Source organism: Rhipicephalus microplus, unplaced genomic scaffold (assembly GCF_043290135.1).
Source record: "Rhipicephalus microplus isolate Deutch F79 unplaced genomic scaffold, USDA_Rmic scaffold_14, whole genome shotgun sequence".
Classification (NCBI taxonomy): Eukaryota; Metazoa; Arthropoda; class Arachnida; order Ixodida; family Ixodidae; genus Rhipicephalus; species Rhipicephalus microplus.
Window position 1 is genome coordinate 38,732,271 of NW_027464587.1, and position 20,174 is coordinate 38,752,444.

Sequence of the window (20,174 nt, forward strand, 5' to 3'; positions counted from 1 at the left end):
ATAGCTTTGGAGAAATGTTCTGACGGTGGTGAGAGTGGAGCACGACTGTCTCCGTGGCGCAATCTGCTAGTTCGTCGGCTGTTAACGATTAGGTTGGAAGTTCGAACCCTCCCATGAGCGGTGTGTCTCTTTTTTTCCTTGCGCTGATACCTTTGAAAAAATGTTTTGATGGTTGTGAGAGTGGAGCACGACTACTTCCGTGACGCAATTTGCTAGCGCGTTCGGCTGTTAACCGAAAGGTTGGAGGTTCGAGCCCTCCCGAGGGCGGTGTGTCTCTTTTTTTCTTTGCGCTTATAGCTTTGGAGAAATGTTCTGACGGTGGTGAGAGTGGAGCACGACTATCTCCGTGGCGCAATCTGCTAGTGCGTCGGCTGTTAAGCAAAAGGTTGGAGGTTCGAGCCCTCCCAGGAGCAGTGTGTCAGTTTTTTTCTTTAAGCTGATAGCTTTGGAGAAACGTTCTGACGGTGGTGAGAGTGGAGCGTGGTTCGGTCCGTGGTGCAATGGCTAGCGCGATCGGCTGTTAACCAATAGGTTGGAGGTTCGAGCCCTCCCATGAGCGGTGTGTCGCTTTTTTTGCACTGATATCTTTGGAGAAGTGTTCTGACCGTGGTGAGAGTGGAGCAAGACTGCCTCCGTGGCGCAATTGGCTAGCGCGATCAACTGTTAACCAAAAGTTTGGAGGTTCGAGCCCTCCCGAGAGCGGTGTGTCTCTTTGTTTTCTTCGCGCTGATAGCTTTCGAGAAATGTTCTGATAGTGGTGAGAGTGGAGCACGACTACCTCCGTGACGCAATTGGCTAGCGCGTTCGGCTGTTAACCAAAAGGTTGGAGTTTCGAACCCTCCCATGAGCGGTGTGTCTCTTTTTCTCTTTAAGCAGATACCTTTGTAAAAATGTTCTGATGGTCGTGAGAGTGGAGGACGACTACCTCCGTGACGCAATTGGCTAGCGCATTCGGCTGTTAACAAAAAGGTTGGAGGTTCGAGCCCTCCCGGGTGCAGTGTGTCGCTTTTTTTCTTTGCGCTGATAGCTTTGGAGAAAGGTTCTGACGGTGCTGAGAGTAGAGCACGACTGTCTCCGTGGCGCAATCAGCTAGTGCGTCGGCTGTTAACCGAAAGCTTGGAGGTTCGAGCTCTCCCGGGAGCAGTGTGTCGCTTTTTTTTCTTTGCGCTGGTAGCTTTGGAGAAACGTTCTGACAGTGATGAGAGTGGAGCGCGGGTGGGTCCGCGGTGCAATGGCTAGCGCGTTCGGCTTTTAACCGAAAGGTTGGAGGTTCAAGCCCTCCCGAGAGCGGTGTGTCGTTTTTTTTCTTTGCACTGATATTTTTAGAGAAGTGTTCTGACCATGGTAAGAGTGGAGAACGACTGTCTCCGTGGCGCAATTGGCTAGCGCGTTGGGCTGTTAACCAAAAGGTTGGAGGTTCGAACCCTTACGAGAGCGGTGTGTCTCTTTTTTTCTTTGCGCTGATACCTTTGGAAGAATGTTCTGATGGTGGTGAGAGTGGTACACGACTACCTCCGTGACGCAATTGGCTAGCGCGTTCGGCTGTTAACCAAAAGTTTAGAGGTTCGAGCCCTTCCGAGGGCGGTGTGTCTCTTTTTTTTCTTTGCGCTGATAGCTTTGGAGAAATGTTCTGACGGTAGTGAGAGTGGAGCAGGACTGTTTCCTTGGCAGAATCGGCTAGCGCGATCAACTTTAAACAAAAGGTTGGAGGTTCGAGCCTTCCCGAGAGCGGTTTGTCTCTTTTTTTTTCTTTGCGCTGATATCTTTGGATAAGTGTTCTGACCGTGGTGAGAGCGGAGCACGACTGTCTCCGTGGCGATATGGGCTAGCGCGTTGGGCTGTTAACCAAAAGGTTGGAGGTTCGAACCCTCCCATGAGCGGTGTGTCTCTTTTTTTCTTTGTGCTGATATCTTTGGAAAAATGTTTTGTTGGTGGTGAGAGTGGAGCACGACTGTCTCAGTGGCGCAATTGGCTAGTGCGTTGAGTTGTTAACCAAAAGGTTGGAGGTTCGAACCCTCCCATGAGCGGTGTGTCTCTTTTTTTCTTTGCACTGATACCTCTGGAAAAATGTTCTGACCGTGGTGAGAGTGGAGCACGACTGTCTTCGTAGCGCAATTGGCTAGCGTGTTCGGCTTTTAACCGAAAGGTTGGAGGTTCAAGCCCTCCCGAGAGCGGTGTGTCGTTTTTTTTTCTTTGCACTGATATCTTTGGAGAAGTGTTCTGACCGTGGTGAGAGCGGAGCACGACTGTCTCCGTGGCGCAATTGGCTTGCGCGTTGGGCATTTAACCAAAAGGTTGGAGGTTCGAACCCTCCCATGAGCGGTGTGTCTCTTTCTTTCTTTGCGCTGATACCTTTGGAAAAATGTTCTGATGATGGTGAGAGTGGAGCACGACTACCTCTGTGACGTAATTGGCTAACGCGTTCGGCTGTTAACCAAAAGGTTGGAGGTTCGAGTCCTCCCGAAAGCGGTGTGTCTCTTTTTTTTGCGCTGATAGCTTTGGAGAATTGTTCTGACTGTGGTGAGAGTAGAGCATGACTATCTCCTTGGCGCAATTGGCTAGCGCGATCGGCTGTTAACCAAAAGGTTGGAGGTTCGAGCCCTCCCATGAGCAGTGTGTCGCTTTTTTTTCTTGGCACTGATATCTTTGGAGAAGTGTTCTGACTGTGGTGAGAGTGGAGCACGACTGTCTCCGTGGCGCAATTGGCCAGCACGTTGGGCTGTTAACCAAAAGGTTGGAGGTTCAAAACCTCCCATGAGCGGCGTGTCTTTTTTCTTTGCGCTGATACTTTTGGAAAATTGTTCTGAAGGTGGTGACAGTGAAGCACGCCTACCTTCGTGAGGTAAAAGGCTAGTGCTTTCGGCTGTTAACCAAAAGGTTGTAGGTTCGAGCCCTCCCGAGAGCAGTGTGTCTCTTTTTTTCTTTGCGCTGATAGCTTTGGAGAAACGTTCTGACGGTGGTGAGAGTAGAGCGCGGTTTGGTCCGTGGTGCAATGGCTAGAGCGATCGGCTGTTAACCAAAAAGTTGGAGGTTCGAGCCCTTCTATGAGCGGTGTGTCGCTTTTTTTTTCTTTGCACTGATATCTTTGGAGAAGTGTTCTGACCGCGGTGAGAGTGGAGCTCGACTGTCTCCGTGGCGCAATTGGCTAGCGCGTTCGGCTGTAAACCAAAAGGTTGGAGGTTCGAGCCCTCCCGAGAGCGGTGTGTCTCTTTGTTTGTGCTGATAGCTTTGAAGAAATGTTCTGACGGTGGTGAGAGTGGAGAACGACTTCCTCCGTGACGCAATTGGCTAGCGCGTTCGGCTGTTTACCAAAAGATTGCATGCTCGAGCCCTCCCGAGAGCGGTGTGTCTCTTTTTTTTCTTTGCGCTGATAGCTTTCGAGAAATGTTCTGACGGTGGTGAGAGTGGAGCACTACTGTCTCCGTGGCGAAATCTGCTAGTGCGTTGGCTGTTAAGCAAAAGGTTGAAGGTTCGAGCCCTCCAGAGAGTGGTGTGTCTCTTTTTTTCTTTGCGCTGATAGCTTTGGAGAAATTTTGTGAAGGTGGTGAGAGTGGAGCACGACTGTTTCCGTGGCAGAATCGGCTGGCGCGATCAACTGTTAACCAAAATGTTGGAGGTTCGAGCCCTCCCGAGAGTGGTGAGTTTCTTTTTTTTTGCGCTGATACCTTTAGAAAAATGTTCTGACGGTGGTGAGAGTGGAGCACGACTGTTTCCGTGGCAGAATCGGCTAGCGCGATCAACTGTTAACCAAAAGGTTGGAGGTTCGAGCCCTCCCATGAACGGTGTGTCGCTTTTTTTCTTTGCACTGATATCTTTGGAGAAGTGTTCTGACCGTGGTGAGAGTGGAGCACGACTATCTCCATGGCGAAATTGGCTAGCGCGTTCGGCTGTTAACCAAAAGGTTGGAGGTTCGAGCCCTCCCGAGAGTGGTGAGTCTCTTTTTTTTCTTTGCGCTGATAGCTTTGGAGAAATGTTCTGATGGTGGTGAGAGTGGAGCACTGCTGTCTCTGTGGCGCAATCTGCTAGTGCGTCGCCTGTTAAGCAAAAGGTTGGAGGTTCGATCCCTCCAGAGAGCGGTGTGTCTCTTTTTTTTCTTTGCGCTAATAGCTTTGGAGAAATTTTCTGAAGGTGGTGAGAGTGGAGCACGACTGTTTCCGTGGCAGAATCGGCTGGCGCGATCAACTGTTAACCAAAAGGTTGGAGGTTTGAGCCCTCTCGAGAGCGGTGTGTCTCTTTTTTTTCTTTGCGCTGATAGCTTTGGAGAAATGTTCTGACGGTGGTGAGAATGGAGCACGTCTGTCTCCATGGCGCAATCTGCTAGTGAGTCGGCTGTTAAGTGGAAGGTTGGAAGTTCGAGTCCTCCCGAGAGCGGTGTGTCTCTTCTTTTCTTTGCGCTGATAGCTTTGGAGAAATGTTCTGACGGTGGTGAGAGTAGAGCACGACTGTTTCAGTGGCAGAATCGGCTAGCGCGATCAACTGCTAACCAAAGGTTTCGAGCTTCGAGCCCTCCCGAGAGCGGTGTGTCTCTTTTTTTTCTTTGCGCTAATAGCTTTGGAGAAATGTTCTGATGGTGGTGAGAGTGGAGCACGACTACCTCCGTGACGCACTTGGCTAGCGCGTTCGGCTGTTAACCGAAAGGTTGGAGGCTCGAGCTCCCCAGAGAGCGGTGTGTCTCTTTTTTTTCTTTGCGCTGATAGCTTTGGAGAAATGTTCTGACGGTGGTGAGAGTAGGGCACGACTGTTTTCGTGGCAGAATCGGCTAGTGCGATACTGTTAACCAAAAGGTTGGAGGTTCGAACCCTCTCATGAGCGGTGTGTCTCTTTTTTTTCTTTGCGCTGATAGCTTTGGAGAAATGTTCTGACGGTGGTGGGAGTAGAGCATGACTGTTTCAGTGGCAGAATCGGCTAGCGCGATCAACTGTTAACCAAAAGTTTGGAGGTTCGAGCCCTCCCGAGATCGGTGTGTCGCTTTTTTTTCTTTGCGCTGATAGCTTTGGAGAAATGTTCTGATGGTGGTGAGAGTGGAGCACGACTACCTCCGTGACGCAATTGGCTAGCATGTTCGGCTGTTAACCGAAAGGTTGGAGGTTCGAGCCCTCCCGAGAGCGGTGCGTCTCTTTTTTTTCTTTGCGCTGATAGCTTTGGAGAAATGTTCTGACGGTGGTGCGAGTAGAGCACGACTGTTTCCGTGGGAGAATCGGCTAGCGCGATCAACTGTTAACCAAAAGGTTTGAGGTTTGAACCCTTCCATGAGCGGTGTGTCTCTTTTTTTGTTTGCGCTGATAGCTTTGGAGAAATGTTCTGACGGTGGTGAGAGTGGAGCACGACTGTCTCCGTGGCGCAATCTGCTAGTTCGTCGGCTGTTAACGATTAGGTTGGAAGTTCGAACCCTCCCATGAGCGGTGTGTCTCTTTTTTTCTTTGCGCTGATACCTTTGAAAAAATGTTTTGATGGTTGTGAGAGTGGAGCACGACTACTTCCGTGACGCAATTTGCTAGCGCGTTCGGCTGTTAACCAAAAGGTTGGAGGTTCGAGTCCTCCCGAGAGCGGTGTGTCACTTTTTTTCTTTGCGCTGATAGCTTTGCAGAAATGTTCTGACTGTGGTGAGAGTAGAGCACGACTATCTCCTTTGAGCGATTGGCTAGCGCAATCGGCTGTTAACCAAAAGGTTGGAGGTTCGAGCCCTTCCATGAGCAGTATTTGTTTTTTTTCTTGGCACTGATATCTTTGAAGAAGTGTTCTGACCGTGGTGAGAGTGGAGCACGACTGTCTCCGTGGCGCAATTGGCTAGCGCGTTGGGCTGTTAACCAAAAGGTTGGAGGTTCGAAACCTCCCATGAGCTGTGTGTCTCTTTTCTTCTTTGCGCTGATACTTTTGGAAAAATGTTCTGAAGGTGGTGAGAGTGGAGCACAACTATCTCCTTGGCGCAATGGGCTAGCGCGATTGGCTGTTAACCGAAAGGTTGGAGGTTCGAGGCTTCCCGAGAGCAGTGTGTCTCTTTTTTTTTCTTTGCGCTGATAGCTTTGGAGAAATGTTCTGACCGTGGTGAGAGTGGACCACGACTGTCTCCGTGGCGCAATTGGCAAGCGCGTTTCGCTGTTAACCAAAAGGATGGAGGTTCGAACCCTCCCATGAGCGGTGTGTCTCTTTTTTTCTTTGCGCTTATACCTTTGGAAAAATGTTCTGATGGTGTTGAGAGTGGAGCACGACTACCTCCGGGACGCAATTGGCTAGCGCGTTCGGCTGTTAAGCAAAAGGTTCGAGGTTTGAGCCCTCTCGAGAGCGGTGTGTCTCTTTTTTTTCTTTGCGCTGATAGCTTTGGAGAAATGTTCTGACGGTGGTGAGAATGGAGCACGTCTGTCTCCATGGCGCAATCTGCTAGTGCGTCGGCTGTTAAGTGGAAGGTTGGAAGTTCGAGTCCTCCCGAGAGCGGTGTGTCTCTTCTTTTCTTTGCGCTGATAGCTTTGGAGAAATGTTCTGACGGTGGTGAGAGTAGAGCACGACTGTTTCAGTGGCAGAATCGGCTAGCGCGATCAACTGCTAACCAAAGGTTTCGAGCTTCGAGCCCTCCCGAGAGCGGTGTGTCTCTTTTTTTTCTTTGCGCTAATAGCTTCTGAGAAATGTTCTGATGGTGGTGAGAGTGGAGCACGACTACCTCCGTGACGCACTTGGCTAGCGCGTTCGGCTGTTAACCGAAAGGTTGGAGGCTCGAGCTCTCCCGAGAGCGGTGTGTCTCTTTTTTTTCTTTGCGCTGATAGCTTTGGAGAAATGTTCTGACGGTGGTGAGAGTAGGGCACGACTGTTTTCGTGGCAGAATCGGCTAGTGCGATACTGTTAACCAAAAGGTTGGAGGTTCGAACCCTCTCATAAGCGGTGTGTCTCTTTTTTTTCTTTGCGCTGATAGCTTTGGAGAAATGTTCTGACGGTGGTGGGAGTAGAGCATGACTGTTTCAGTGGCAGAATCGGCTAGCGCGATCAACTGTTAACCAAAAGTTTGGAGGTTCGAGCCCTCCCGAGATCGGTGTGTCGCTTTTTTTTCTTTGCGCTGATAGCTTTGGAGAAATGTTCTGATGGTGGTGAGAGTGGAGCACGACTACCTCCGTGACGCAATTGGCTAGCGCGTTCGGCTGTTAACCGAAAGGTTGGAGGTTCGAGCCCTCCCGAGAGCGGTGCGTCTCTTTTTTTTCTTTGCGCTGATAGCTTTGGAGAAATGTTCTGACGGTGGTGCGAGTAGAGCACGACTGTTTCCGTGGGAGAATCGGCTAGCGCGATCAACTGTTAACCAAAAGGTTGGAGGTTTGAACCCTTCCATGAGCGGTGTGTCTCTTTTTTTGTTTGCGCTGATAGCTTTGGAGAAATGTTCTGACGGTGGTGAGAGTGGAGCACGACTGTCTCCGTGGCGCAATCTGCTAGTTCGTCGGCTGTTAACGATTAGGTTGTAAGTTCGAACCCTCCCATGAGCGGTGTGTCTCTTTTTTTCTTTGCGCTGATACCTTTGAAAAAATGTTTTTATGGTTGTGAGAGTGGAGCACGACTACTTCCGTGACGCAATTTGCTAGCGCGTTCGGCTGTTAACCGAAAGGTTGGAGGTTCGAGCCCTCCCGAGAGCGGTGTGTCTCTTTTTTTCTTTGCGCTTATAGCTTTGGAGAAATGTTCTGACGGTGGTGAGAGTGGAGCACGACTATCTCCGTGGCGCAATCTGCTATTGCGTCGGCTGTTAAGCAAAAGGTTGGAGGTTCGAGCCCTCCCAGGAGCAGTGTGTCAGTTTTTTTCTTTAAGCTGATAGCTTTGGAGAAACGTTCTGACGGTGGTGAGAGTGGAGCGTGGTTCGGTCCGTGGTGCAATGGCTAGCGCGATCGGCTGTTAACCAATAGGTTGGAGGTTCGAGCCCTCCCATGAGCGGTGTGTCGCTTTTTTTTGCACTGATATCTTTGGAGAAGTGTTCTGACCGTGGTGAGAGTGGAGCAAGACTGCCTCCGTGGCGCAATTGGCTAGCGCGATCAACTGTTAACCAAAAGTTTGGAGGTTCGAGCCCTCCTGAGAGCGGTGTGTCTCTTTGTTTTCTTCGCGCTGATAGCTTTCGAGAAATGTTCTGATAGTGGTGAGAGTGGAGCACGACTACCTCCGTGACGCAATTGGCTAGCGCGTTCGGCTGTTAACCAAAAGGTTGGAGTTTCGAACCCTCCCATGAGCGGTGTGTCTCTTTTTCTCTTTAAGCAGATACCTTTGGAGAAAGGTTCTGACGGTGCTGAGAGTAGAGCACGACTGTCTCCGTGGCGCAATCAGCTAGTGCGTCGGCTGTTAACCAAAAGCTTGGAGGTTCGAGCTCTCCCGGGAGCAGTGTGTCGCTTTTTTTTCTTTGCGCTGGTAGCTTTGGAGAAACGTTCTGACAGTGGTGAGAGTGGAGCGCGGGTGGGTCCGCGGTGCAATGGCTAGCGCGTTCGGCTTTTAACCGAAAGGTTGGAGGTTCAAGCCCTCCCGAGAGCGGTGTGTCGTTTTTTTTCTTTGCACTGATATCTTTAGAGAAGTGTTCTGACCGTGGTAAGAGTGGAGAACGACTGTCTCCGTGGCGCAATTGGCTAGCGCGTTGGGCTGTTAACCAAAAGGTTGGAGGTTCGAACCCTTACGAGAGCGGTGTGTCTCTTTTTTTCTTTGCGCTGATACCTTTGGAAGAATGTTCTGATGGTGGTGAGAGTGGTACACGACTACCTCCGTGACGCAATTGGCTAGCGCGTTCGGCTGTTAACCAAAAGTTTAGAGGTTCGAGCCCTTCCGAGGGCGGTGTGTCTCTTTTTTTTCTTTGCGCTGATAGCTTTGGAGAAATGTTCTGACGGTAGTGAGAGTGGAGCAGGACTGTTTCCTTGGCAGAATCGGCTAGCGCGATCAACTTTAAACAAAAGGTTGGAGGTTCGAGCCTTCCCGAGAGCGGTTTGTCTCTTTTTTTTCTTTGCGCTGATATCTTTGGATAAGTGTTCTGACCGTGGTGAGAGCGGAGCACGACTGTCTCCGTGGCGATATGGGCTAGCGCGTTGGGCTGTTAACCAAAAGGTTGGAGGTTCGAACCCTCCCATGAGCGGTGTGTCTCTTTTTTTCTTTGTGCTGATATCTTTGGAAAAATGTTTTGTTGGTGGTGAGAGTGGAGCACGACTGTCTCAGTGGCGCAATTGGCTAGTGCGTTGAGTTGTTAACCAAAAGGTTGGAGGTTCGAACCCTCCCATGAGCGGTGTGTCTCTTTTTTTCTTTGCACTGATACCTCTGGAAAAATGTTCTGATGGTGGTGAGAGTGGAGCGCGGTTGGGTCTGTGGTGCAATGGCTAGCGCGATCGGCTGTTAACCAGAAGGTTCGAGGTTCGAGCCCTCCCATGAGCGGTGTGTCGCTTTTTTTGCTTTGCACTGATATCTTTGGAAAAGTGTTCTGACCGTGGTGAGAGTGGAGCACGACTGTCTCCGTGGCGCAATTGGCTAGCGCGTTGGGTTGTTAACCAAAAGGTTTGAGGTTCGAACCCTCCCATGAGCGGTGTGTCTCTTTTTTTCCTTGCGCTGATACCTTTGGAAAAATGCTCTGATGGTGGTGAGAGTGGAGCAGGACTACCTCCGTGACGCAATTGGCTAGCGCATTCGGCTGGTAACAGAAAGGTTGGAGGTTCGAGCCCTCCCGAGAGCGGTGTGTCTCTTTTTTTCTTTGCGCTGATAGCTTTGGAGAAATGTTCTCACGGTGGTGAGAGTGGAGCTCCACTGTTTCCGTGGCAGAATCGGCTAGAGCGATCAACTGTTAACTGAAAGGTTTGAGGTTTAAGCCCTCCCGGGAGCGGTGTGTCTCTTTTTTTCTTTGTGCTGATACCTTTGGAAAAATGTTCTGACGATAGTGATAGTGGAGCACGATTGGGTCCGTGGTGCAATGGCTAGCGCGATCGGCTGTTAAGCAAAAGGTTGGAGGTTCGAGCCCTCCCAAGAGCGGTGTGTCGCTTTTTTTCTTTGCACTTATATCTTTGGAGAAGTGTTCTGACCGTGGTGAGAGTGGAGCACGACTGTCTTCGTAGCGCAATTGGCTAGCGTGTTCGGCTTTTAACCGAAAGGTTGGAGGTTCAAGCCCTCCCGAGAGCGGTGTGTCGTTTTTTTTTCTTTGCACTGATATCTTTGGAGAAGTGTTCTGACCGTGGTGAGAGCGGAGCACGACTGTCTCCGTGGCGCAATTGGCTTGCGCGTTGGGCATTTAACCAAAAGGTTGGAGGTTCGAACCCTCCCATGAGCGGTGTGTCTCTTTTTTTCTTTGCGCTGATACCTTTGGAAAAATGTTCTGATGATGGTGAGAGTGGAGCACGACTACCTCTGTGACGTAATTGGCTAACGCGTTCGGCTGTTAACCAAAAGGTTGGAGGTTCGAGTCCTCCCGAAAGCGGTGTGTCTCTTTTTTTTGCGCTGATAGCTTTGGAGAATTGTTCTGACTGTGGTGAGAGTAGAGCATGACTATCTCCTTGGCGCAATTGGCTAGCGCGATCGGCTGTTAACCAAAAGGTTGGAGGTTCGAGCCCTCCCATGAGCAGTGTGTCGCTTTTTTTTCTTGGCACTGATATCTTTGGAGAAGTGTTCTGACTGTGGTGAGAGTGGAGCACGACTGTCTCCGTGGCGCAATTGGCCAGCACGTTGGGCTGTTAACCAAAAGGTTGGAGGTTCAAAACCTCCCATGAGCGGCGTGTCTTTTTTCTTTGCGCTGATACTTTTGGAAAATTGTTCTGAAGGTGGTGACCGTGAAGCACGCCTACCTTCGTGAGGTAATAGGCTAGTGCTTTCGGCTGTTAACCAAAAGGTTGTAGGTTCGAGCCCTCCCGAGAGCAGTGTGTCTCTTTTTTTCTTTGCGCTGATAGCTTTGGAGAAACGTTCTGACGGTGGTGAGAGTAGAGCGCGGTTTGGTCCGTGGTGCAATGGCTAGAGCGATCGGCTGTTAACCAAAAAGTTGGAGGTTCGAGCCCTTCTATGAGCGGTGTGTCGCTTTTTTTCTTTGCACTGATATCTTTGGAGAAGTGTTCTGACCGCGGTGAGAGTGGAGCTCGACTGTCTCCGTGGCGCAATTGGCTAGCGCGTTCGGCTGTAAACCAAAAGGTTGGAGGTTCGAGCCCTCCCGAGAGCGGTGTGTCTCTTTGTTTGTGCTGATAGCTTTGAAGAAATGTTCTGACGGTGGTGAGAGTGGAGAACGACTTCCTCCGTGACGCAATTGGCTAGCGCGTTCGGCTGTTTACCAAAAGATTGCATGCTCGAGCCCTCCCGAGAGCGGTGTGTCTCTTTTTTTTCTTTGCGCTGATAGCTTTCGAGAAATGTTCTGACGGTGGTGAGAGTGGAGCACTACTGTCTCCGTGGCGAAATCTGCTAGTGCGTTGGCTGTTAAGCAAAAGGTTGAAGGTTCGAGCCCTCCAGAGAGTGGTGTGTCTCTTTTTTTCTTTGCGCTGATAGCTTTGGAGAAATGTTCTGATGGTGGTGAGAGTGGAGCACTGCTGTCTCTGTGGCGCAATCAGCTAGTGCGTCGCCTGTTAAGCAAAAGGTTGGAGGTTCGATCCCTCCAGAGAGCGGTGTGTCTCTTTTTTTTCTTTGCGCTAATAGCTTTGGAGAAATTTTCTGAAGGTGGTGAGAGTGGAGCACGACTGTTTCCGTGGCAGAATCGGCTGGCGCGATCAACTGTTAACCAAAAGGTTGGAGGTTCGAGCCCTCCCAAGAGCGGTGTGTCTCTTTGTTTTTCTTTGCACTGATACCTTTGGAAAAATGTTCTGATGGTGGTGAGAGTGGAGCACGACTACCTCCTTGACGCAATTGTGTAGCGCGTTCGGCTGTTAACCAAAAGGTTGGAGGTTCGAGTCCTCCCGAGAGCGGTGAGTCTCTTTTTTTTCTTTGCGCTGATACCTTTGGAAAAATTTTCTGACGGTGATGAGAGTAAAGCACGACTGTTTCCGTGGCAGAATCGGCTAGTGCGATCAACTGTTAACCAGAAGGTTGGAGGTTCGAGCCCTCCCAAGAGCGGTGTGTCTCTTTGTTTTTCTTTGCGCTGATACCTTTGGAAAAATGTTCTGATGGTGGTGAGAGTGGAGCACGACTACCTCCTTGACGCAATTGGCTAGCGCGTTCGGCTGTTAACCAAAAGGTTGGAGGTTCGAGTCCTCCCGAGAGCGGTGTGTCTCTTTTTTTCTTTGCGCTGATAGCTTTGCAGAAATGTTCTGACTGTGGTGAGAGTAGAGCACGACTATCTCCTTTGAGCCATTGGCTAGCGCAATCGGCTGTTAACGAAAAGGTTGGAGGTTCGAGCCCTTCCATGAGCAGTATTTGGTTTTTTTCTTGGCACTGATATCTTTGAAGAAGTGTTCTGACCGTGGTGAGAGTGGAGCACGACTGTCTCCGTGGCGCAATTGGCTAGCGCGTTGGGCTGTTAACCAAAAGGTTGGAGGTTCGAAACCTCCCATGAGCTGTGTGTCTCTTTTCTTCTTTGCGCTGATACTTTTGGAAAAATGTTCTGAAGGTGGTGAGAGTGGAGCACAACTATCTCCTTGGCGCAATGGGCTAGCGCGATTGGCTGTTAACCGAAAGGTTGGAGGTTCGAGCCCTCCCATGAGCGGTGTGTCGCTTTTTTTCTTTGCAGTGATATCTTTGGAGAAGTGTTCTGAACGTGGTGAGAGTGGAGCACGACTGTCTCCGTAGCGCAATTGGCCAGAGCGTTTGGCTGTTAACCAAAAGGTTGGAGGTTCGATCCCTCCCATGAGCGGTGTGTCTCTTTTTTTCTTTGCGCAGATACCTTTGCAAAAATGTTCTTATGGTGGTGAGAGTGGAGGACGAGTACCTCCGTGACGCTATTGGCTAGCGCGTTCGGCTGGTAACTAAAAGGTTGGAGGTTCGAGCCCTCCCGAGAGCGGTGTGTCTCTTTTTTTTCTTTGCGCTGATAGCTTTGGAGAAATGTTCTGAGGGTGGTGAGAGGGGAGCATTACTGTCTCCGTGGCGCAATTCGCTATTGCATCGGCTGTTAAGCAAAAGGTTGGAGGTTCAAGCCTTCAAGAGAGCGGTGTGTCTCTTTTTTTTCTTTGCGCTGATAGCTTTGGAGAAGTGTTCTGACGGTAGTGAGAGTGGAGCACGACTGTTTCCGTGGCAGAATCGGCTAGCGCGATCAACAGTTAACCAGAAGGTTGGAGGTTCGAGCCCTCCCATTAGCGGTGTGTCGCTTTTTTTTTGCACTGATATCTTTGGAGAAGTGTTGTGACCATGGTGAGAGTGGAGCACGACTGTCTCCGTAGCGCAATTGGCTGGAGCGTTTGGCTGTTAACCAAAAGGTTGGAGGTTCGATCTCTCCCATGAGCGGTGTGTCTCTTTTTTTCTTTGCGCAGATACCTTTGCAAAAATGTTCTTATGGTGGTGAGAGTGGAGGACGAGTACCTCCGTGACGCTATTGGCTAGCGCGTTCGGCTGGTAACTAAAAGGTTGGAGGTTCGAGCCCTCCCGAGAGCGGTGTGTCTCTTTTTTTTCTTTGCGCTGATAGCTTTGGAGAAATGTTCTGAGGGTGGTGAGAGTGGAGCATTACTGTCTCCGTGGCGCAATTCGCTATTGCGTCGGCTGTTAAGCAAAAGGTTGGAGGTTCAAGCCTTCCAGAGAGCGGTGTGTCTCTTTTTTTTCTTTGCGCTGATAGCTTTAGAGAAATGTTCTGACGGTAGTCAGAGTGGAGCACGACTGTTTCCGTGGCAGAATCGGCTAGCGCGATCAACAGTTAACCAGAAGGTTGGAGGTTCGAGCCCTCCCATGAGCAGTGTGTCGCTTTTTTTCTTTGCACTGATATCTTTGGAGAAGTGTTCTGACCGTGGTGAGAGTGGAGCACGACTGTCTCTGTGGCGCAATTGGCTAGCGCGTTTGGCTGTTAACCAAAAGGTTGGAGGTTCGATCCCTCCCATGAGCGGTGTGTCTTTTTTTCTTTGCGCTGATACCTTTGGAAAAATGTTCTGACCGTGGTGAGAGTGGAGCACGACTACTTCCGTGACGCAATTGGCTAGCGCGTTCGGCTGTTAACAGAAAGGTTGGAGGTTCGAGCCCTCCCGAGAGCGGTGTGTCTCTTTTTTTTCTTTGCGCTGATAGCTTTCGAGAAATGTTAGGACGGTGGTGAGAGTGGAGCGCGGATGGGTCCGTGATGCAAAGGCTAGCGCGTTCGGCTGTTAACCAAGAGGTTGGAGGTTCAAGCCCTCCCATCAGCGGTGTGTCGCTTTTTTTCTTTGCACTGATATCTTTGGAGAAGTGTTCTGACCGTGGTGAGAGTGGCGCACGACTGTCTTCGTGGCGCAATTGGCTAGCGCGTTGGGCTGTTAACCATAAGTTTGGAAGTTCGAACCCTCCCATTTGCGGTGTGTCTCTTTTTTTTCTTTGCGCTGATACCGTTGGAAAATTGTTTTGATGGTGGTGAGAGTGGAGCACGACTACTTCCGTAACGCAATTGGCTAGCGCGTTCGGCTGTTAACCGTAAGGTTGGAGGTTCGAGCCCTCCCGAGAGTGGTGTGTCACTTTCTTTTCTTTGTGCTGATCGCTTTGGAGAAACGTTCTGACGGTGGTGAGAGTGGAGCGCGGTTAGGTCCGTGGTGCAATGGCTAGCGCGATCGGCTGTTAACCAAAAGTTTGGAGGTTCGAGCTCTCCCATGAGTGATGTGTCGCTTTTTTTTCTTTGCACTGATATCTTTGAAGAAGTGTTCTGACCGTGGTGATAGTGGAGCATGACTGTTTCCGTGGCAGAATCGGCTGGCGCGATCAACTGTTAACCAAAAGGTTGGAGGTTCGAGCCCTCCCGACAGCGGTGAGTCTCTTTTTTTTCTTTGCGCTGATAGCTTTGGAGAAATGTTCTGACTGTGGTGAGAGTAGAGCACAACTATCTCCTTGGCGCAATGGGCTAGCGCGATTGGCTGTTAACCGAAAGGTTGGAGGATCGAACCCTCCCATGAGCGGTGTGTCGCTTTTTTTCTTTGCACTGATATCTTTGGAGAAGTGTTCTGACCGTGGCGAGAGTGGAGCGCGACTGTCACCGTAGCGCAATTGGCTAGCGCGTTTGGCTGTTAACGAAAAGGTTGGAGGTTCGATCCCTCCCATGAGCGGTGTGTCTCTTTTTTTCTTTGCGCTGCTTCCTTTGCAAAAATGTTCTTATGGTGGTGAGAGTGGAGGACGAGTACCTCCGTGACGCTATTGGCTAGCGCGTTCGGCTGGTAACTAAAAGTTTGGAGGTTCGAGCCCTCCCGAGAGCGGTGTGTCTCTTTTTTTTCTTTGCGCTGATATCTTTGGAGAAGTGTTCTGACCGTGGTGAGAGTGGAGCACAACTGTCTCCATGGCGCAATTGGCAAGCGTGTTGCGCTGTTAACCAAAAGTTTAGAGGTTCGAGCCCTCCCATGAGTGGTGTGTCGCTTTTTTTTCTTTGCGCTGATACCTTTGGAAAAATGTTCTGACGGTGGTGAGAGTGGAGCACGACTGTTTCCGTGGCAGAATCGGCTAGTGCGATCAACTGTTAACCAAAAGGTTGGAGGTTCGAGCCCTCCCGAGAGCGGTGTGTCTCTTTTTTTTCTTTGAGCTGATAGCTTTGGAGAAACGTTCTGTCGGTGGTGAGAGTGGAAGGCGGTTGGGTCCGTGGTGCAATGGCTAGCGCGATCGGCTGTTAACCAAAAGACTGGAGGTTCCAGCCCTCCCATGAGCGGTGTGTCGCTTTTTTTCTTTGCAGTGATATTTTTGGAGAAGTGTTCTGAACGTGGTGAGGGTGGAGCACGACTGTCTCCGTGGCGCAATTGGCTAGCGCGTTTGGCTGTTAACCAAATGGTTGGAGGTTCGAACCCTCCCATGAGCGGTGTGTCTCTTTTTTTCTTTGCACTGATACCTCTGAAAAAATGTTCTGATGGTGGTGAGAGTGGAGCACGAATACCTTCGTGACGCAATTGGCTAGCGCGTTCGGCTGTTAACCAAAAGATTGGATGCTCGAGCCCGCCCGGGAGCGGCATTTCGCTTTTTTGTTTGCGCTAACAGCTATGGAGAAGTGTTCCGAAAGTGGTGAGGGTGGAGCACGACTGTCTCCGTGGCGCAATCTGCTAGTGCGTCGGCTGTTAAGCAAAAGGTTGGAGGTTCGAGCCCTCCCATGAGCGGTGTGTCGCTTTTTTTCTTTGCACTGATATTTTTGGAGAAATGTTTTGATGGTGGTGAGAGTGGAGCACGACTGTTTCTGTGGCAGAATCGGCTAGCGCGATCAACTGTTAACCAAAAGGTTTGAGGTTCGAGTCCTCCCGAGAGCGGTGTGTCTGTTTTTTGTCTTTGCGCTGATAGTTTTGGAGAAATGTTCTGACTGTGGTGAGAGTAGAGCACGACTATCTCCTTGGCGCAATCGGGTAGCGCGATCGGCTGTTAACCAAAAAGTTGGAGGTTCGAGGCCTCCCAAGAACAGTGTGTCGCTTTTTTTTCTTGGCACTGATATCTTTGGAGAAGTGTTCTGACTGTGGTGAGAGTGGAGCACGACTGTCTCCGTGGCGCAATTGGCCAGCGCGTTGGGCTGTTAACCAAAAGGTTGGAGGTTCAAAACCTCCCATGAGCGGTGTGTCTTTTTTTTCTTTGCGCTGATATCTTTGGAAAAATGTTCTGAAGGTGGTGAAAGTGAAGCACGACTACCTTCGTGAGGTAATAGGCTAGTGCTTTCGGCTGTTAACCAAAAGGTTTTAGGTTCGAGCCTTCCCGAGAGCAGTGTGTCTCTTTTTTTTCTTTGCGCTTATAGCTTTTGAGAAACGTTCTGACGGTGGTGAGAGTGGAGCGCGGTTGGGTCCGTGCTGCAATGGCTAGCGCGATCGGCTGTTAACCAAAAGGTTGGAGGTTCGAGCCCTCCGATGAGCGGTGTGTCGCTTTTTTTTCTTTGCACTGATATCTTTGGAGAAGTGTTCTGACTGCGGTGAGAGTAGAGCACGACTATCTCCTTGGCGCAATTGGCTAGCGCGATCGGCTGTTAACCAAAAGGTTGGAGGTTCGAGCCCTCCCATGAGCGGTGTGTCGCTTTTTTTCTTTGCACTGATATCTTTGGAGAAGTGTTTTGACCCTGGTGAGAGTGGAGCACGACTGTCTCCGTGGCGCAATCTGCTATTGCGTCGGCTGTTAAGAAAAAGGTCGGAGGTTCAAGCCCTCCGGAGAGCGGTGTGTCTCTTTTTTTCTTTGCGCTGATAGCTTTGGAGAAATGTTCTGACGGTGGTGAGAGTGTAGCACGACTGTTTCCGTGGCAGAATCGGCTAGCGCGATCAACTGCTAACCAAAAGGTTGGAGGTTCGAGTCCTCCCGAGAGCGGTGTGTCTCTTTTTTTTCTTTGCACTGATATCTTTGGAGAAATGTTCTGACGGTGGTGAGAGTGGAGCACTACTGTCTCCGTGGCGCAATTGGCTAGCGCGTTTGGCTGTTAACCAAAAGGTTGGAGGTTCGATCCCTCCCATGAGCGGTGTGTCTTTTTTTCTTTGCGCTGATACCTTTGGAAAAATGTTCTGACCGTGGTGAGAGTGGAGCACGACTGTCTCCGTGGCAGAATCGGCTAGCGCGATCAACTGTTAACCAGAACGTTGGAGGTTCGAGCCCTCCCGAAAGCGGTGTGTCGCTTTTTTTCTTTGCACTGATATCTTTGGAGAAGTGTTCTGACCGTGGTGAGAGTGGAGCACGACTGTCTCCGTGGCGCAATTGGCTAGCGCGTTTGGCTGTTAACCAAAAGGTTGGAGGTTCGATCCCTCCCATGAGCGGTGTGTCTTTTTTTCTTTGCGCTGATACCTTTGGAAAAATGTTCTGACCGTGGTGAGAGTGGAGCACGACTGTCTCCGTGGCGCAATTGGCTAGCGCGTTGGGTTGTTAACCAAAAGGTTGAAGGTTCGAACCCTCCCATGAGCGGTGTGTCTCTTTTTTTCTTTGCGCTGATAGCCTTGAAGAAGTGTTCTGACCGTGGTGAGAGCGGAGCACGACTGTCTCCGTGGCGCAATTGGCTAGCGCGTTGGGCTGTTCACTAAAAGGTTGGAGGTTCGAACCCTCCCATGAGCGGTGTGTTTTTATCTTTGCGCTGATACCTTTGGAAAAATGTTTTGATGGTTGTGAGAGTGGAGCACGACTACTTCCGTGACGCAATTGGCTAGCGCGTTCGGCTGTTAACAGAAAGGTTGGAGGTTCGAGCCCTCCCGAGAGCGGTGTGTCTCTTTTTTTTCTTTGCGCTGATAGCTTTCGAGAAATGTTAGGAAGGTGGTGAGAGTGGAGCGCGGATGGGTCCGTGATGCAAAGGCTAGCGCGTTCGGCTGTTAACCAAGAGGTTGGAGGTTCGAGCCCTCCCATGAGCGGTGTGTCGCTTTTTTTCTTTGCACTGATATCTTTGGAGAAGTGTTCTGACCGTGGTGAGAGTGGAGCACGACTGTCTTCGTGGCGCAATTGGCTAGCACGTTGGGCTGTTAACCATAAGTTTGGAAGTTCGAACCCTCCCGTTTGCGGTGTGTCTCTTTTTTTTCTTTGCGCTGATACCGTTGGAAAATTGTTTTGATGGTGGTGAGAGTGGAGCACGACTACTTCCGTAACGCAATTGGCTAGCGCGTTCGGCTGTTAACCGTAAGGTTGGAGGTTCGAGCCCTCCCGAGAGCGGTGTGTGACTTTCTTTTCTTTGTGCTGATCGCTTTGGAGAAACGTTCTGACGGTAGTGAGAGTGGAGCGCGGTTAGGTCCGTGGTGCAATGGCTAGCGCGATCGGCTGTTAACCAAAAGTTTGGAGGTTCGAGCTCTCCCATGAGTGGTGTGTCGCTTTTTTTTCTTTGCACTGATATCTTTGAAGAAGTGTTCTGACCGTGGTGATAGTGGAGCATGACTGTTTCCGTGGCAGAATCGGCTGGCGCGATCAACTGTTAACCAAAATGTTGGAGGTTCGATCCCTCCCATGAGCGGTGTGTCTCTTTTTTTCTTTGCGCTGATACCTTTGCAAAAATGTTCTTATGGTGGTGAGAGTGGAGGATGAGTACCTCCGTGACGCTATTGGCTAGCGCGTTCGGCTGGTAACTAAAAGTTTGGAGGTTCGAGCCCTCCCGAGAGCGGTGTGTCTGTTTTTTTTCTTTGCGCTGATATCTTTGGAGAAGTGTTCTGACCGTGGTGAGAGTGGAGCACAACTGTCTCCATGGCGCAGTTGGCAAGCGTGTTGCGCTGTTAACCAAAAGTTTAGAGGTTCGAGCCCTCCCATGAGTGGTGTGTCGCTTTTTTTTCTTTGCGCTGATACCTTTGGAAAAATGTTCTGACGGTGGTGAGAGTGGAGCACGACTGTTTCCGTGGCAGAATCGGCTAGTGCGATCAACTGTTAACCAAAAGGTTGGAGGTTCGAGCCCTCCCGAGAGCGGTGTGTCTCTTTTTTTTCTTTGAGCTGATAGCTTTGGAGAAACGTTCTGTCGGTGGTGAGAGTGGAAGGCGGTTGGGTCCGTGGTGCAATGGCTAGCGCGATCGGCTGTTAACCAAAAGACTGGAGGTTCCAGCCCTCCCATGAGCGGTGTGTCGCTTTTTTTCTTTGCAGTGATATCTTTGGAGAAGTGTTCTGAACGTGGTGAGAGTGGAGCACGACTGTCTCCGTGGCGCAATTGGCTAGCGCGTTTGGCTGTTAACCAAATGGTTGGAGGTTCGAACCCTCCCATGAGCGGTGTGTCTCTTTTTTTCTTTGCACTGATACCTCTGAAAAAATGTTCTGATGGTGGTGAGAGTGGAGCACGAATACCTTCGTGACGCAATTGGCTAGCGCGTTCGGCTGTTAACCAAAAGATTGGATGTTCGAGCCCTCCCGGGAGCGGCATTTCGCTTTTTTGTTTGCGCTGACAGCTATGGAGAAGTGTTCCGAAAGTGGTGAGGGTGGAGCACGACTGTCTCCGTGGCGCAATCTGCTAGTGCGTCGGCTGTTAAGCAAAAGGTTGGAGGTTCGAGCCCTCCCATGAGCGGTGTGTCGCTTTTTTTCTTTGCACTGATATCTTTGGAGAAATGTTTTGATGGTGGTGAGAGTGGAGCACGACTGTTTCTGTGGCAGAATCGGCTAGCGCGACCAACTGTTAACCAAAAGGTTTGAGGTTCGAGTCCTCCCGAGAGCGGTGTGTCTGTTTTTTGTCTTTGCGCTGATAGTTTTGGAGAAATGTTCTGACTGTGGTGAGAGTAGAGCACGACTATCTCCTT

At 50.4% G+C, this 20,174-nt stretch overlaps 7 non-coding genes across 7 annotated transcripts; all 7 read left to right on the forward strand.

The window, feature by feature from the left end:
* The first annotated feature begins 2,100 nt into the window (after window positions 1-2,100).
* TRNAK-UUU (transfer RNA lysine (anticodon UUU)) lies at window positions 2,101-2,174 on the forward strand. The gene has a single exon. It is a non-coding gene; the product is annotated as a tRNA-Lys (tRNA).
* Window positions 2,175-3,118: 944 nt separating this feature from the next.
* Window positions 3,119-3,200, forward strand: TRNAY-GUA (transfer RNA tyrosine (anticodon GUA)). Its single transcript has one exon. It is a non-coding gene; the product is annotated as a tRNA-Tyr (tRNA).
* Window positions 3,201-10,030: 6,830 nt separating this feature from the next.
* Window positions 10,031-10,104, forward strand: TRNAK-UUU (transfer RNA lysine (anticodon UUU)). The gene has a single exon. It is a non-coding gene; the product is annotated as a tRNA-Lys (tRNA).
* A 942-nt stretch (window positions 10,105-11,046) lies between these two features.
* TRNAY-GUA (transfer RNA tyrosine (anticodon GUA)) lies at window positions 11,047-11,128 on the forward strand. Its single transcript has one exon. It is a non-coding gene; the product is annotated as a tRNA-Tyr (tRNA).
* Window positions 11,129-13,847: 2,719 nt separating this feature from the next.
* On the forward strand, window positions 13,848-13,921 carry TRNAN-GUU (transfer RNA asparagine (anticodon GUU)). Its single transcript has one exon. It is a non-coding gene; the product is annotated as a tRNA-Asn (tRNA).
* Window positions 13,922-17,379: 3,458 nt separating this feature from the next.
* TRNAN-GUU (transfer RNA asparagine (anticodon GUU)) lies at window positions 17,380-17,452 on the forward strand. The gene has a single exon. It is a non-coding gene; the product is annotated as a tRNA-Asn (tRNA).
* A 219-nt stretch (window positions 17,453-17,671) lies between these two features.
* On the forward strand, window positions 17,672-17,744 carry TRNAN-GUU (transfer RNA asparagine (anticodon GUU)). The gene has a single exon. It is a non-coding gene; the product is annotated as a tRNA-Asn (tRNA).
* Window positions 17,745-20,174: the final 2,430 nt, after the last annotated feature.